General features: G+C 41.9%; 1 protein-coding gene across 1 annotated transcript in view; it reads left to right on the top strand.

Moving 5' to 3' along the window:
• The first annotated feature begins 5,045 nt into the window (after window positions 1–5,045).
• The window catches only part of LOC126108931 (speckle-type POZ protein-like), a 62,678-nt gene continuing 50,692 nt past the window's right edge, over window positions 5,046–17,031 (top strand). Inside the window, exon 1 of the mRNA XM_049914301.1 lies at window positions 5,046–5,141. The gene's annotated coding sequence lies outside the window, so the exon portion shown is untranslated. The remainder of the gene's footprint in view (window positions 5,142–17,031) is intronic.

Here is a 17,031-nt window from a genome sequence, read left to right as displayed (position 1 = left end):
GAAGGGAAAACAGAAAGGTGGAGGGAGTATATAGAGGGTCTATACAAGGGCGATGTACTTGAGGACAATATTATGGAAATGGAAGGGGATGTAGATGAAGATGAAATGGGAGATATGATACAGCCAGAAGAGTTTGACAGAGCACTGAAAGACCTAAGTCGAAACAAGGCCCTGGGAGTAGACAACATTCCACTAGAACTACTGACAACCTTGGGAGAGCCAGTCCTGACAAAATTCTACCATCTGGTGAGCAAAATGTATGAGACAGGCGAAATAACCTCAAACTTCAAAAAAAAATATAATAATTCCAATCCCAAAGAAAGCAGTTGTTGACTGATGTGAAAATTACCAAACTATCAGTTTAATAAGACACGACTGCAACATACTAATTCGAATTCTTGACAGACGAATGGAAAAACTGGTAGCAGCCGACCTCGGGGAAGCTCAGTTTGGATTCCGTAGAAATTCTGGAACACGTGAGGCAATACTGACCCTATGGCTTATCTTACAAGCTAGATTAAGGAAGGTCAAACCTACGTTTCTAGCATTTGTAGACTTAGAGAAAGCTTTTGACAATGTTGACTGGAATACTCCCTTTCAAATTCTAAATGTGGCAGGGGTAAAATACAGGGAGCGTAAGGCTATTTACAGTTTGTACAGAAACGAAATGGCAGTAGTAAGACTTGAGGGACATGGAAGGGAAGCAGTGGTTGGGAAGGGAGTGACACAGGGTTATAGCCTCTCCCTGATGTTATTCAATCTGTATATTGAGCAAGCAGTAAAGGAAACAAAAGAAAAATTCGGAGTAGGTATTAAAATCCATGGAGCAGAAATAAAAACTTTGAAGTTAGCCGATGACATTGTGATTCTGTCAGAGACAGCAAAGGACTTGGAAGAGCAGTTGAACGGAATGGATAGTGTCTTGAAAGGAGGATATAAGATGAACATCAACAAAAGCAAAACGAGAATAATGGAATGTAGTCGATTTAAGTCAGGTGATGCTGAGGGAATTAGATTAGAAAATGAGACACTTAAAGTAGTAAAGGAGTTTGGCTATTTGGGGAGCAAAATAACTGATGACGGTCGAAGTAGAAAGGATATAAAATGTAGACTGGCAATGGCAAGGAAAGCGTTTCTGAAGAAGAGGAATTTGTTAACGTCGAGTATAGATTTAAGTGTCAGGAAGTCGTTTCTGAAAGTATGTGTATGGAGTGTAGCCATGTATGGAAGTGAAACATGGAAGATAAATAGTTTAGATAAGAAGAGAATACAAGCTTTCGAAATGTGGTGCTACAGAAGAATGCTGAAGATTAGATGGGTAGATCACATAGCTAATGAGGAGGTACTGAATAGAATTTTTACAGCCTTACAGACGTTCCCTGTTGAAAAACTGTGTTACAAATGAATATAAATGATGCTATTCGCATTCCTCGTATATCGCATTCAGAACTATAGCTTAGTGTCCGCTTGGAGCGCTGCTGTCAGGGGTGTATAGAGAGTGGGAAGGAGTGTCGGCAGTGTGTGTGTCGGACTGCGGCGACATTCACCACGAGGGGGGAGAGGCAGGGGCCGCCCCCTGCACGCGAATGAGGCGCTTCTGTCTCCAGCTCTGCCTCTCTCCCTCCCTCCCCCCACTTTCCCCGTCTCTGTCCATCTGCCTGTCCATCTGTCTAGGTATCTGGAGGACGCAGCATGGTATCTCGGAAGGAGACTTACCAACAGGTGTGGGAGTAGCTTGAGACACGCCTCAGGGACGTGTGTTGCATGCACTGCTGTCCAGGTCGTATGCTAATGACCTTGGAAGCAATGTTAACAGTCAGGCCACAGTTTGTGGAAATGATACATTATCTATAATGAAGGGGTGTCTGAAAGAAGCTGTACAATTTTTTTTATTCATATCTTCACATGATTTCAAAGTAAAGCAGGATTTGACAAATTGCTTTAAGTGGGCAGAAATGGAAAATCGTGTGAAAGTGGTTCGACGAACACTCTGCCATCCACTTCAGTCTGTTTTGCAGAGAAGTTACGTACAAAATTGTGCTCTTAAAAACACGCAAAAACGTCGTATTAATGAGTCACTTTTGGAATCAGTCAACTCATACAAAGACACGGGTGTGGCACACTGAGGTGATATAAAATGGAAGTATCACATAGTCTCAGTTGTAGGTAAACTAGATGGCAGAGTGGGCGAGACACTGGATGAATGCGGTGAGTCTACAAGGGAGACACCTTACGGAACACTCGTGTGGTCCATCCTAGACTACCGCTCGGGTGTGTGGGACCCATTACAAAGAGAACTAACAGGGAATATTGAACGCGTACAGAGAAGGGTAGTGGGAATAGGCAAAGTAGTGTTGGCGTGAAAGCCTGCTTACAGGAAATTCCAGAGTCAGCAGTGGGTGAGCAGGGCTCAGCCGGCGTGGGGGCGTGTGCCCAAGTTCTGCGAGGGGCTCTCCCACACCCTCCCCCCCCCCCCCCCAACCTCTCAGCCCCTCCTCCAACACAGGTCACATATCCCCGTGACGTTCAAAAGAATTCTAACTTCCGTCATTAACGCAGTACCAGTGCATCAGTAGACTGTTACCGCCGGGGACCTACTGTCAGTGTAGGAAAATAGTTAATTGGAGAAGAAATCTTAATAGTTATGGTTATTACAAAAATGTTAATAATAAGACTACTACGGGAATCCTTCCAATTCAATGAAATTCAAAATCAGGTAAGGTTCACAAATTTTGTTCAGGATATACGCTTCAATGTTTTCATCACTCGACTGTGCTCTGTGTTCACAAGAAATTAACTGAGTTGTAGGTTATAAACACAAAGGGTATACACAAAACATCTTTTCCTCGCTATTTGAAGAGCAAATTCATGAATAGTATCTTCAGAACTCAATTTTGGAACCACGTCATGTTCTATTGACAACATGGCCGACATGCTGCTTCGGAAATAATTCTTGACGAGCTCTGAACGTGGAAAGCTTGTTTCAGCGGAGGCGACAGTTCCTGGCACGGCTGGCAAAATACTGTGGGCGATGTGAATCCCGTGAAGTGGGTTTGCAGAATCATTCGAGTATTTCAGTATTAACGTAGGAGTTTTCACGTCATCGGACGCCATTTCTCTGAGCACATTAATTTCTGTCAAGAGAGCTGAAGCAACAATGTCTTTCGAACATTCACAATTTATGTTTACACTTAGCTCTTTCTCAAGGTTTGTAGACAGCATTTTCAATTCTTCGGTCTGTATGTATTTTAAACTGTCTAGAGAAAACAAAAAGTCGAGTACTCCGGAATACTTAGCCATTTGGCGAAACCTCTCTTTCAAACTTTCTAACACTGTCTCAACGACAGGGTAGAGAAAATCGATCATATATGTCTCCTCTGACGGTTGAGCTCTGCAAACCAAATCGTCACCTTCATAATCAAATTGCTTCGCCTTCTTGCCAGTTCTCCTTTCTCCAAATTTTGCTTAAGTCTGTGAAGTTTCAGGTATCTCTTTCGCTGTTAACTGCACATTAACGAAACCTCCTTCGCGGAAATTCCAAATAAACGTAACTAGACTTTCGAGGGATTTAGTTGGCACTTTCACGTCAACGTTTGCTGCTCGAACTGCCTTAATTGTTGCGCTAATGGCAAAGACAAGACTATACTATACGACAACGCCTACAATAAACTCGAAGCTTTTCAAATCGTCCACAGCAGGCGAGTGAGCTCCGCTCTTTGTTTTCGTTTCAACAGCGCTGTCGCTCACCTCAGGAAGGGCGCCTCTGACTTCTCTCGTCTGGCACTTTAACAGCTTTGACACTCTACACCCTACTTTGAATCTGAAAGATTCATCGCTGTTCAAGTTGGCGCCCTGCGCAATAAGATTGCCCATCTCTGAGTGGATGCACTGAAAATAACGTATATTCTTTGAATTACACCAGAAAATGTGACTGCTTTTGCAGCAGATTTCGCCGCATCTGATAACACAAGGTTAAGACTGTGACTGTCACGTGGCATATAAAATGCTCTTGGTTTGCACCTTAATATTCTGGCTTGAACACCAGTTCGATAACCTTTTATAATCGATAACGTTGGCTTCTGCAATCATCGATATCGAGCCCTAGTTCATCTAATTTCGACAAAACGGTTTCAGTCAAACTTTATCTTGTTCCTGAAGTGACGTTCAGAAAGTCGAGGAAGTGTTCTTCTACCTTGACTGCGTCTACTTATAAATTACAAACGTAACAATCAATGTCATTTGTTCCTTGTGGCATGTATGAGGAGTACAATCAAGTACGTCAGAAAAAATATCCTTTCGTTCACAGAATTAACAATGGTGTGTTTTACTTTGTTGGCAACCAAATTTATGAATTCGTTTTGAATGTTTTTTTACAAGACAATGGTCATGATTTTCTTGGGCCTTTACCACCTCTAATGTTCATGCAAAACGGGGTCAAATTCTGCTGTCAATTCGATCAAACCAAGAAAACTACGATTATTTTCTTGATAGGGCAAGTCGCTGCTTCCCTTTAAGGCCATATTACGTTGAACTAGGTACCTGATGGTGAGTGTAATGCTTTTTAGAACCTACGCTAATGTACTTTCTGTGACGCTTGATTGTTAGCTACAACAGTGAGTAGAAAGGGCGCGGTGAGGGACTGCGAAGCAATGAACCGAATATACGCATGGGCAACAGCCATGTGTTAATAAACGGTACTGTAGTGCGTCGGTATCACAATAACCCTGGTTCCCTCGACTCCGGTGCGGGCATAATTTTCTGAGAGGTACTCCAGAGGCCACAGCAGTGTCACAGTGAGCGTAGAATTCGATTACATTACGTTGAAAGTACATTCACAAACATGTTACTTTATTTATTTCAATTTATCTGCAATAACAAAATTAGGACGACAGTTTTCGTATTACATTCGCATGTTCTGCGCGGTGCCCCTGGAAGCGCTGCCCGCTGTGTGAGGCCCCGTAGCAGACTGCAGTTGGTACCTGCCGACCTCGCAGCCGTTGGCAGCACTGACTGCGTGCCAGACACCTGCCGCTTCACATGTTTCTCGCATTTGTAGCGAGTCGTGTCCAGTGTGACGTGATGCGTTGGTATTTCCTGCTGCTGCTGTTAGATCCGTGTGTCATACTCACATACTTAATAAGGTAAGGATTACTGTTTTCATGCGTTCCCGAGGTCTTTAATTATTTCTTTTTATTGTTTTTGCAAAGCCATCGTAGCTGTACGGTCTCATTTAATTCCCAATGGAGCCTATTGCGTATAAATCAAACCGCTTTCGGTTATTATACTCTCAAAATACTAGCGAACTTCGTATTGCAAATCCTGGTATTTCAAAGTCCTACCGACATTCCTATTAATTCTGTTTTGCAGACTTCAGGCAGGAGTGAAAAGCATAGGCTTGGACGAGATTTCTTCTTATTCGCGCCATTTTGTTGAATTTTGTTTTGTTGTTGTTGAAATATGGGATTGTATTCGTACACATTTGATGCATAAAAGGGCTATTCTCCTTGTTAAGAATAACAGAACGGAATGGTGGAACATTGCTTCTGCAAGTACATACTGTTCAATGACAGAACTTGGACCACTCATGTATTAAGCAATTACTTTCCGCCAGGGTACTGCGTAGACCTGGGACAGCCTGCTCCTATTGTTTTGTGGCTCGAAATCAAATCAAGCGAGACGCGTTTTGACAGTTCCGTAGTGGTGCATTGAATCAGGTATATTCGAAGTAGTCAGCCGAATTTAGTACAACTAATCTGCTAGCTTCTTCCTCCCAGTCCCTTATTAGCAAACATCAGCACGTTACGTCACGCAAATGTGTTGTAGTACAGAACGCTTTTCCATTTAATTTCGGTATTTGTCACTTTTCTAGAGTAATGTTTTTGGTTAACGTCTGTTTGTTGTGTGGTCAGTAAGATAGATAAGATTAGCCTCCATTTCGTCTTTACTGTGTATGTGTAAGTGCAGAAATTAATGAATTCTTACGTTGACCCAAAATTGATCTTCTTGCTACAAATGTTGTCAAAATGTCCGTAGTTTTCACTTCCGTTAATAGTGTACCTCCAGACACCGACTGGCTACAAATAGCAAAAAAAGTAGTCCCTTTTCTAATAAGGGAGTATCTGAATGAAGAGTGCCCCACGTAAAGGACCAGTATTGAAACACTTTTACAGTAAAACCATCCATCCTCGGAACCTTTTCTGATAAGTCTTTGTCGTTGCTCAGAACGATATCAAAATACAGTGTATCAGTTACAAATCGTAGTACAGAACTCAGATCGAACAGTCCACAGGTGTAATTCCAGTTCATAGTGTGTCCATTGGACACTACGAACAGGCAGTTCACCTGTGGACTGTTTCATCAACAAATACGTTTGGAGAAACTGAAGATACACACACATAGGCTTGTTAAACCAAACGGGAGCTGCTGAGTAATACTTTATTCATTGTTACAGCTGTAGTTACCTACAGTATAAAGCGTGTTGCTGTTACGTAGAGAAAGCTATACATAGTTTATATCACAGCAAGCGGATCTCTTGACATTAATACGTTAAGAGTAATTTCATCGACTTTTGTGGAAGTAAATGAAAAATAGCAATGCAGATGGTTGTAGACAAACTTCCAGGAAGAGGGGCTGATGAGACAGCTTCTTCCCCACCTCTGTAAAATACTGGTTGTGCAGACAAATTGGTCTGTATACATACATACATACATACATTAATCCTTATTCCATAGGTCATGAAAACGACATTTCGTAATGACATAGAATGTCACTTTAAGTTTACTTTACACAAAATAATTATTTTTTATAGTTAATACTTCATATCTAGAAATTCATCTATTGAGTAGGAGTTGTCATTCAGAAATTTTGTTGATTTGCCTTTACATGATGTTTGGTTATCAGTCAGACTTTTAATGCTATTTGGCAAATAACCAAAGATTTTTGTGGCAGCATAATTCACCTCTTTCTGTGCCAAAGTGAGATTCGATCCAGACTAGTGAAGGTCATCGTTTCTTCTAGTGTTGTAGCTATGCACTTCACTGTTATTTTTTAATTGACATGGGTCATTAATGACAAATTTTGTAAGTGAATATATGTACTGTGAATAGACAGTTCCTTAAATAAATGTCCGCAAGGTGATCTTGGGTGGGCTCCATCAGTTATTCTAATTACTCGCTTTGGTGCAATGAATACTTTCTCTCTTAACGACGAATTCTCCAAAATGTGATGCCACATGAAAGAAGTGAATGAAAAGAGGCATAGTAGGCTAGTTGACCAATATGTTTATCACCAAAATTTTCAATAACCATAATAGCATAAGTAGCTGAACCTAACCATTTCAGCAGATTATGTATGTGTTTCCTCCAATTCAAGTTCTCGTCAATGCAGACAACCAGTAATTGAGTATTGTGCCTTAGCAACAGACTTTTGCTCATCTATATTTATCAATGGTGTTATGCCATTTACTGTACAGAATTGTGTAAACTGTTTGTTCTCAAAATTTAGTGAGACCATTTGCAGAGAACCACTTAATAATTTTCTGAAAGACATTAGCCTATTTCCAATTTCTGCAGCTGATTCTTGCTTATCAGGTGTGATTACTTGTATCATCAGCAAAAAGAACTAGCTGTGCATCTTCATGAATATAGAGTGGCAAGTCCTTAATGTATATTAAGAACAATAAGGGACCCAAGACTGAACTCTGTGGGACACCATTCTTGACGCCTCCCCAGTTAATGGACTCTGCTGATTTTTGCAGACCATCTGTAGCTTTAATATGAATCTACTGCATTCTTCCAGTTAAATATGAGTTAAACCATTTGTGCACTGGCCCACTCAGCTTATCTGGAAGAATTTCATGATTCACACCATCAGAAGCCTTCGAGAGGTGACAAAATATCCCAATGGGTGATGTTTGGTTACTCAATGCATTTAATATTTGATCACCGAAATCATATATAGGCCCATTGCATCTTCTTTTGAAAAGCCTTTCTGAAAACCAAATTGACATTTTGTTAGTACTTTATTTTTAGAAATACGTGATGCTACTCATAAATACATTACTTTTCAAGAATTTCGGATAAAGCTGTCAGAAGTGAAATTGGGTGGTAGTTGTTAGCATCAGACCTATCTCCTTTTCAATAGCGGATTTGTCCATCTGGAAAAATTCCCTGTTGCATTTAGCTACTACATATGTGGCTGAGAATCCTACTTATTTGTTGGGAACAAGCTTTAAGTTCTCTGTAGCAAAGCAAGAGGTCTAGGTTGGTTTGGAAAAAGATGGTATGGTTGAGAGACGGATAAGAGAATGAACGTGAACGCGAAATAGTACCGGCCATGACCTTCTTCTGTGCGGATGCACACACATTCCCTGAACTCTTACGGGACTCGGTAAAAAATGGACGAGTAACGAGTGTGTTGGAGTTCAGAGATTACCAGACAGCTGACTCCAATACCTTCAGTGGCTTAAGTATTTTACTGCATTGCGGGACTACAATGCGCTTTTACGCCACACATAGCTAATGTTGAAAAATTACCCTCGTTTGTTACGAATTTTCATCACTCCTGCTTTTAAATACAATACTATGTTCGCTAATATCGAAGACATGTTACATTTTCCGTCCGGTCACCTAAGGAGAAAATCACCTGAGTTTTACCATATATTATTTCCTTCTGTTTAAAAATTCACATCCAAAGCTTTATTGTCCTCTGCTCGTCTCTGTTTACGTCTGAACCGCCACTGCTCACACCAGTGCGCGTTAGCTGGACCACTTGCCCGGCCAGCGCTGTCAGAGCTAAACGCGCCGGTAAAGCTGTTGTCCCGTATTACAGCACAAGTCGATACGCACAGCATGAAACGAACCCACTTTATCGTACTTGATTGCACCTGAGACATATTGGTTTCCGCTCCACCTGAAACTAAATTCAATGAGGTTCCAGCAAACGCGGAAGAGTACATAGTTTAATGTTTACATGACGTTTATTGTGATGAACGGCTGGCCGCTGGTGGCCGAGCGGTTCTAGGCGCTACTGCCTGGAACCGCGCGACCGCTACGGTCGCATGTTCGAATCCTGCCTCGGGCATGGATGTGTGTGATGTCCTCAGGTTAGTTAGGTTTAAGTAGTTCTAAGTTCTAGGGGACTGACGACCTGAGATGTTAAGTCCCGTAGTGCTCGGAGTCATTTGAATCATTTTCCTCTCTCTCTCTCTCTCTCTCTCTCTCTCTCTCTCTCTCTCTCTCTCTCTCTCCGGGCGTGTGCGTATCAGGTCTGCGTTGTCATTGTCAATAATTTACAAATCTACATATTAAGTGTGAAGCCTGCAAATGCGAATAAATATTCACACGTTGATCATCTGGCAAAGCTAATTACCATTCTAAATAAAAAGCATAGAACTGACTGACGCATTTGCAACAGAATAAAAAGGTGGCGTAGTCTCTGCTATTCATAAAATGTAGCCGTATGTGAAGTGTACAAAATACAATTTACGGGCTAGTTTTTCTAGGCCACTTCTTTCCCAGACAAAAATCTCCCATTAAAGTACATCTTCAACCACTTATATTGCGCTTTTCTTGATTTTATTACACCAAATGTTACACAGTGACGTGTTTCGAGAGATGCTAGCTGTGTTGTTTCGAAACGGCTTTATTTACTGGACACAAGGTAAGTGAGCTGATGGTTTACCTCACTTGTTAGAATGGCTGCCCCCCCTTTTTTCTGACTACGGACCAACTCCACACATCAGTTTTCAGGTGTTTTAAAAATAAGTTTATTTTCTTGAGAAACTTCAATGAGCAGGATATTGGAATCTGTGCAGGCTGGCTTAAGATTCTTTTTGCTTGTAAATCAGTTACTGGTCTCACTTTTGGTGTTGATGAAGGCATATTAGCAAAAGCAGTTGGCACAACTGTTTCAGTAAGTTCCGGAGCTAATTCTTGCCAACATTGTAATCTCTCCCTTATCCACATCCCGGTCCACATGAATGCAAAACTTATGGCGTCAGAATGACGTCACGTTTGCAGAAACTCCTGTGAACTGTAGGTTGCCCTTAACACAGCTGCCAGATCACACCGCAGCGCTAACTCTACGGAAGACGAAATACACTACTGGCCATTAAAACTGCTACACCAAGAAGAAATGCAGATGATAAACGGGTATTCATTGGAGAAATATTATACTAGAACTGATGTGTGCTTACATTTTCAAGCAATTTCGGTGCATAGATTCTGAAAATCAGTACCCAGAACCACCACGTCTGGCCGTAATAACGGCATTGATACGCTTGGGCATTGAATCGAACAGAGCTTGGATGGCGTGTACAGGTACAGCTGCCCGTGCAGCTTCAACACGATACCATAGTTCATCAAGAGTAGTGACTGGCGTATTGTGACGAGCCAGTTGCTCGGCCACCATTGACCAGACGTTTTCAATTGGTGACAGATCTGGAGAATGTGCTGGCCAGGGCAGCAGTCGAACATTTTCTGTATCCAAGAAGGCCCGTATAGGACCTGCAACATGGGGTCGTGCAGTATCTTGCTGAAATGTAGGGTTTTACAGGGATCGAATGAATGGTAGAGCTACGGGTCATAACACATCTGAAATGTAACGTCCACTGTTCAAAGTGCCGTCAATGCGAACACGAGGTGACAGACGTGTAACCGATGGCACCCCATACCATCACGCCGGGTGATACGACAGTATGGCGATGACGAATACACGCTTTCAATGTGCGTTCACCGCTATGTCGCCAAACACGGATGCTGTAAACACTACCTGGATTCATCCGAAAAAATGTTTTGCCATTTGTGCATCCAGGTTCGTCGTTGAGTACACCGTCGCAGGCGCTCCTGTCTGTGATGCAGCATCAGGGGTAACCGCAGCCATTGTCTTAGAGCTGATAGTCCATGCTGCTGCAAACGTCGTCGAACTGTTCGTGCAGATGGTTGACGTCTTGCAAACGTCCCCATCTGTTGACTGAGGGATCGAGACGTGGCTGCACGACCCGTTACAGCCATGCGGATAAGATGCCTGTCATCTCGACTGCTGGTGATACGAGGCCGTTGGGATCCAGCACGGCGTTCCGTATTACCTTCCTGAACCCACCGATTCCATTTTCTGCTAACAGTCATTGGATCTCGACGAACGCGAGCAGCAATGTCGCGATAAGATAAACCGCAATCGCGACAGGCTACAATTCGACCATTATCAAAGTCGGAAACGTGATGGTACGCATTTCTCCTCCTTACACGAGGCATCAGAACAACGTTTCACCAGGCAACGCTGGTCAACTGCTTTTTGTGTATGAGAAATCGGTTGGAAACTTTCCTCATGTCAGCACGTTGTAGGTGTCGCCACCGGCGCCAACCTTGTGTGAATGCTCTGAAAAGCTAATTGTTTGCATATCACAGCATCTTCCTGTTGGTTAAATTTCGCATCTGTAGCACGTCATCTTCGTGGTGTAGCAATTTTAATGGCCAGTAGTGTATTAATAATAATAGTAACCTCAGAGTTTTTCAGATGATCCAGTTATCTGTAATGTATTGTCTGCAATAAGCTGCATAAATATTCAGTCAGATCTTGATAAGAATTCAAAGCGGTGGAAAAACGGCAACTTGATTTAAATGTTCATAAATGTAAGACTGTGCCTCCACAAAACGAAAAAAATGGTATTCCATGACTATAATATCAACGAGTCACTGTTGGAATCGGCCGACACATAAAAGGTACCTGGTATGGAATGGAATGACGACATACGCTTAGTTGTGAGTACTGCTGGTGACAGACTTCCGTTTACTGGAAGAATACTGGCGGAGATCAGTCAGCCTACAAAGGGCTTTGCTTACAAACCACTCGTACCACCGGTTCTAGAATGTTGCTCAAGTATGTGGGACCCGCACCAAATAAGACTAACATGCGATACTGAACGTATACAGAGAAGGGTAGCACGAATTGTCATGGATTTGTTTGACCCGTGGGAGTGTAACAGAAGTACGCAAGGAACTGAACTTCCAGACTTTTTAAAGACACTCAAACTATCCCGAGAAAGTGTATTACCAAAGTTTCAAGAACCGCCTTTAGATGGTGATGCTAGGAATATACTTACAACCCTCTACGTACCGCTCACATGGGGATCGTGAGGATAAGATTAAAATAAGTACTAAGCGTACAGAGGCATTCAGTCATTCTTCCCGCGCTCCATACGTGACTGGAACAGGAAGAAACCCTGACAACTGGTACTGTGGGACGCACTCTCTGCCACGGTCGTTTGCAGAGCATGTAGATGCAGATGCAGATGCAAATGTAGAAGATGCTGTTTAGCATCGTATTATCACAGCGTCTTCCGTAGTTTCGGGCAATTCTCGTTCTCATTTTCTTTCCTTTTATCATCGCAGTGCATCTTAATTTTCGTTTCATCACAGACGCAGGAATTCTGCTCTCAATTTCTTCTGCACTTTCTCGAGTCAGCCTATTCATCCACAGTTGTTCCTACTTGTACTTCGGTCGATTCCAAGTTGAGCTCCCATTTTTCTCTTTCAAAATTACCTAATGTTTCTCATTTCAGCTCGCAAATACTGTGGATTCCTATAAAATGTTAAAGATTCCAGTTTAAGTGGACTGCCTGTAGGTATTTGTTATGATTTCCTAAGGCTTCTGTGCATGTACTGTATCTGCAACATCGAGCGTTTCCTCACCTGTACTTTCCAGTTCCAAATTTCCTGCTGTTTGTTCGCTCCCAAGTGTCTCGATAATGTCCGTACTTGGCTTACATACAGGGTGGCGCACGAAATGTTTTACCATTTTTGTTTTTGAATATAAACTGTGTCAATACAGTCTGAAGGGAACATATACTACAATGAGGAACCGTCCATGGAGATTTGTTCTGAGCACATGGTCAATATGTCCGCCATTGGGGAGCCAATTTTGTCTGTGATTGAAGCGAGCTGGAAACCTGAGTGAAATGATCCGCATGTCGAAATGCTCGTGTAAAAACTCCAATAGTCCAGACCTCAATCCATGTGACTTTTTTCTTTGGGGGTTCCTAAAGGAAAAAATTTCCCCGAAACGTCCACAAGATTTAATGGAGCTTAGAAGACTTATTCTTCAAGCTTGCAGTGAAATTACGGACGACATGTGCCGTAGGGTAATCACTAACTTCAGTATTCGTTTGAAGGAAGGTCGGAAACGAAATGGTGGCCATTTTGAGTATGCGCTGAGTTAGAACAAATCTCCATGGGCGGCTCTTCATCGTAGTACATGTTCCTGTCAGATCGTATTGACAGTAAAGTTCATATTCAAAAACAAAATGGTAACACATTTCGTGCACCACCCTGTATGTTGCCAGTGAACATGGGCATTCGTTTTAGTAGATTAAAGAATCCCCTATGATCACAATCAGTCACATCCCCCACGCTCCTGTTCTAGCCTCCTGGCAACCAGCCTTTCCCGCTCACTCTTTCCTGTTCTCCTTCTATCCCACTTAACCTGTTTCCTGCCTCTCCAAGTGCCGCGAGGTTTGAGGCGCCGTGTCGCGGATTGCGCGGCCCCTCCCGCCGGAGGTTCGAGTCCTCCCATGGGCATGGGTGTGTGTGTTGTTCTTTGCATAAGTTAGTTTACATTAGTTTAAGTAGTGTGTAAGTCTAGAGACCGATGACCTTAGCTTCTTCAAATTGCGCAGTGTCGTCCTTGATTTTAAGTTCTGAACGTTTCTTCCATATCATCATCAATTTCTGAGCTCAGTGATTCTACTGTAGTCGTTAAGGTGCCATATTCGGCAACTAAATCTCAGTTCAGCTCCTCCTGTGACGCCAGCAAGTCTGCAGGCTGCCTCTAACTCTTCGCTGTGTGCTTATTCTTTTTATCAGCGTGGCCGAATTGGCCAATCATGTTCTGCTCAGAGCTACATGCTCTGCTGCCCTCTGTTCACTTCTCGTTGCTTCAGCCTCGCCCGCAGTCACACTTAGTAAATTGTGAACTCGACCCCAAACACTGCTAGCTGTGAGTGGAACAGGCTGTGCACGTCCTAAATCTAAACATCTCCGCTGCACCACTGAAGTCTGGCTCACTCATTTGCCTCGCATCGGAGGAACCTACTGTTTCATTTTGCACATTTTCGTGGCTAAAAGTGGGGAGAATGTCCCTACACTTCTCTGTACCATCGAAGTCTCATTTCTGAGCATTCCGTCTGCTGACTCCTCACCACCTTTTTTCTTTTCTCCTCGTACTGCTTTTGGAGCGACTACACGCAACTATTTTCGAATAACGCAAATGAAAATCTTATACAGAAAAAACACTACCTGAAACACACTTAAATAAAATGCTAAATTTTTACTAAGTTCATCACACTGGCTACACAAGAGTATTCATCAGAAGCAACCTAGTAGAATGAAAATGAGCTTCACACGCAATTCGCAGCGCAAAATCGTCACACGAGCATTAATTACATTTAAAAAACTCCCCAATGAAACGGATTACGATGAAAAGCTCCCAAAGTACCATAAACACACTTCACACAAAAATCAACAAAACAGACAACAAAGACGACACTGTTTCATAAAGCAAGTAACAACGCTGATCAACCACAATGAAGAAAATTGTGTGAGATCTGTAGAAAATAAAATTTACATGTTAGTACACCCTAACAATGTCACAGCATCAACATAAGATCCCTGGGATGACCGAAATCCTGTGCAAAAGGTTCTCGCCATTATGAAGGCTACCTGTTCTCCGCAAAATTCAGATTTAATGGCAAAGTCGGTGTTCCGAATGAAACCTGTTCCTGAATTCAAATACCAACAGCCACCAGGCAAACAGAGGTTATTTACGTTGCATTGAGCACGCACCAGACACAAACTTAGATTGTGGCTGAAATTCGTTCAAGTACTGGAAAAATAGCAGAGAAAACCACCACCTGTCAGGCTGTTGTATGAGCTAAGGATACGCAAGACAACATATTAAAATTTTATTGATCGCTATTAAGAGAAGATAAGAACTGAATGATTTGAGGGAGCTTGACTAGGAAGCAGAGTGGCTCTATGAGGTGGTATGTAAAGAGCCACTCGACATTTATGTCTGAATTAAAACATACGAAAATATTAAATGGTGCTTAAACTTCAGCATATGGTACGTCTCTCTCGAATGCAGCCTCCAAATGCGGAACCCAATCTGCTAAATATGGGGTAGGATTTACTTGATGCAGACACTGACCATCCATACATTATATAGTTTTGAAGAATGCTTGCTTATTCTGCTTTAAGTACACTGGGACAGAGATCAACTACTTTCGGCAGTCAACTTCTGAGGACAAAGGCCCATTGCAAGAATTCACTATAAATCCAATAATTAGACAGTACAATTACCGAATAACAGCACCTCTACTCTGTACTTGACAAAGAATTTTATGTTCGTTTTTGGCCTCTAATGTGAGACACACGACACCTGTGGGGAATGAAGTGGTTCTAGCACTACACATTCCACCCTCCAAAGTGACTTCACAGTTGAAAATATTCTTTCCACAACAATATTTGTGAATAGTACAGCAGGAGCAAAACTCACAAGCGTGTCTATATTTTTACTTGAAGGACCTGTACTTTTAAGTGTGTGGAATATATCACAGTCTCTTAACTGTTTCCAAATTAGCTTTTTCCAATTCCTCAAGTTTCTGGGATACAATGTTGTTCACGCATCCTATCTCGTCTGAAATGTTGCACATGAGTCTGCCTTAAGAATTATCAGAAAATTTAAAAGTTCAGCTCAAGAAACAGTTTTTTTTTTTTTTTTTTTTTTTTTTTTTTTTTTTTTTTTTTTCTCCAATGAAATGATATCAGAGGTTGAAGTGGAGAACTCTACTTTTCCAAACAAGTCACAAAAGTGTAGAAGTGTCTTAGAATTGGTAAAAGGCTCGTATTTTGATCGAGTGAAAGTACCTTCCTTTCCCGAGTTAATTAAAATGGTATTGATTATTTCTTGAATCAAGCTGAAACCGTGGTTATTTCCAACTTTTGGATTGAATTTAAAAACATTTTCAATGGGCATTGTGCGAAATGAAGCCAAAGAAGTGACTGTTGGTTTTCGAAAATTTGTTCCAGCAACGGGGGACACCTATTCTGAGATAGAAAACAAGATTTCAAAGGTTCAATAACGTAACTCCTGGCAACAATGACAACCATCTAGTTTTAATACTACCTAGAACTTTGCCGTATCCAGTATCAACGAAATCACAGAATGATTTCAGTTGGTCCACACGTTGAGGGTAAATGTGTGTCGTGCTCAGTGTAACTTACAAGGGAATGGTCAGACTTGTCATGTCGAAACCTGTGTTGCTTTTTTTACCACTGTGAGTTAACATTGCAAGAAGGCTGTATGCAGAATTTTAGCTGCTGACATGACCTGGAAGTCTGTAAACAATTTTATGAAGTAAGACAGTATTGTCGCATGGTTGACGCGCTTATAACTGCCCTTGTACATCCCTGACTTCTCTCGCTACGTTATACCGACGCCATCTAGGGACAAGGTGGCGTTAGCTACGCGCCGCTCTCTTGCCACAGCAGTGAGAGAGCTGATTCCCCCAGTGAAAGCAATCGTATAATAATTAAACATTCGTTGACAAATATGGCTGATATGTTATCTACAACATTCTTTCCAAATAGCTACGAAATAGACACAAATAAATATACGGTTTAGAACACGTCCAAATTTTATTTCTTGTAATTACCTCAAAAACGCGAAATATTGATACAATGTTCAAAACATAGGTTTTTTGTGCACCAAGAACATACAAGCAAAGACGACATATGACAGCCCTGCAAATCACAGACGTTGTTAGATGTCCGTAGACAAAACTGGGCTGGTGTTCGGAATGAATCAGGCCTAGTATCAGTATATTTCGAGGAGTGCCACGCATATTTAATCAAATTCTGAAACCGTGGGGGGGAAAATTGATAATGTACTACTGATTGCAGCTTGAGAATATTGTCACGGTGATAGACAGGAAATTGCAGTGATCTGCACACAATAATTTTCTCTGTTAGTTTTCTG

This window comes from Schistocerca cancellata, chromosome 11 (genome assembly GCF_023864275.1).
Source record: "Schistocerca cancellata isolate TAMUIC-IGC-003103 chromosome 11, iqSchCanc2.1, whole genome shotgun sequence".
NCBI lineage: Eukaryota > Metazoa > Arthropoda > Insecta > Orthoptera > Acrididae > Schistocerca > Schistocerca cancellata.
The sequence above is the reverse complement of the archived record's forward strand: the minus strand, read 5'-3'. Positions and strand labels throughout refer to the sequence as shown.